The sequence below is a fragment of the Octopus bimaculoides genome, chromosome 1 (assembly GCF_001194135.2).
Source record: "Octopus bimaculoides isolate UCB-OBI-ISO-001 chromosome 1, ASM119413v2, whole genome shotgun sequence".
In the NCBI taxonomy this organism is placed as follows: domain Eukaryota; kingdom Metazoa; phylum Mollusca; class Cephalopoda; order Octopoda; family Octopodidae; genus Octopus; species Octopus bimaculoides.
The window spans coordinates 77,525,919-77,527,700 of record NC_068981.1 but is presented as its reverse complement, the minus strand read 5'-3'; positions in this window follow the sequence as shown (position 1 = coordinate 77,527,700).

Genomic DNA, 1,782 nt, shown 5'->3' with positions numbered 1-1,782 from the left:
ATATATATATATATATATATACCCCTCACATACAGTTGCACCTCCTTACGACAATGTAGACTTTAATCTAATCAAGATATCCTCGGCCTGAAGAGTAGCCGGCGTTATACACCTCACTTAGATTTTACCACTTCTGAGGTTCCACTCGCTATGAAACATATGTAGCCCGGATTTCCCATAAAACCATTCCATGACTCTTGTATCCCTTTTCGCCCGCTCAGCAACCTTGGTTGCCTACCGAGGAATATAAAAAGAACTATTTTTTCAGCTCATTGTTCTTCGGTAAACGAAAAAAAGAAATCCGCAACCTTCTGTCTCAATAAGCAACTATTGTTCCTGAAAATTGCTTTTTATTTTATATTCAATACGGATTGCTTGAAGCTGACTTTCTTCCTACACCTCGATCCCTGGATCTTACATTTGTATATATATAACGCTGGCTATTCGACAGTCTTGAGAAAGATGTTATACTATTTTGTTATTTCGAGCTAGCACCGGTAGTTTTCTGGTGACTGAAAGAAGACGATAGGCTACCATATGCACACCACGTCCTAAGAATAGTCTCAAATCAATCGCAAGGGAACGAGCTCCCGTGAAAGAATTTATCGAGGATAGTTTTTCGATATGATGGCTGAGGGAGTATGAGGAGGCATACACTAGGCACTGATATATTACTGATACATTTATGGACACCTAAACTACAAAAAAACAAAGTCGACATCTGGAGAAGTTGTACCCATAATGTAAAATGACATTAATAAATTAATACCTTCGTCTATCCTTTCTTCTACTCCATTGTCCATCTTTTCTTGTTCTGTTATGTCTTACTCAAAATAAAGCATTTTTAATAAAGTGATCCAGCATTCATCTATATGCAGATAATTGTCAGATTTTCTGGATATTCTTTTGTCTTTTTTTCCTTAGAAGAGATTAACTGACGGATGTACTATTCAGTAGAATAGAGATATATTTATTTATATGGCATATATCTAATAATATAAAATCCTAGAATTAAGAATCGGCTTTGCTAAACACTGCATTCATGAACAAATTTATCATAATCGTACGAATATATACGGAAGCAGAGAAACATAAACGAGCATGCTTTACGTACGCTCACACACAAACAAATAAACAATCACACGGACAAATTTAAGCACATATCTATTTCTATATATGCGCAGCTTCCACGGAAATAGCTACTAGTAATTTAATGATATTACTTCATGTATCAAATGTACATGTTTATTAACAAATTTATGCATTCCCGAATATAAAGAAATGCATAAGCGCACATAAACATGCTCACACATATGGACACATACACGTTCAGGCACACACGTACGCACATGTACGCGTACTTTCACATTCATGCTACATCTATATCAACATGTACGTATTAATGCCTGTTTGTATTGATGTATCTATTCATATGTATGTATGTATGTATGTATGTATGTGTGTATGAATGTATGTATGTATGTATGTATGTATGTATGTATGTATGCATGTATGTATGTATTTATGTATGTATGCATGTATGTATGTATGTATGCATGTATGTATGCATGCATGTATGTATGTATGTATGTATGCATGTGTGTATGCATTTATGTGTGTATGTATGTATTTATGTATGTATGTATGCATGTATGTACGTATATACATATATATGTGTGTGTGTATGTATCTACGTATGTGCAACCATACATAAATACATAAGGGCATGTATGTAAATGCATATATATATATATATATATATACATCCATATCCTTGTGTTT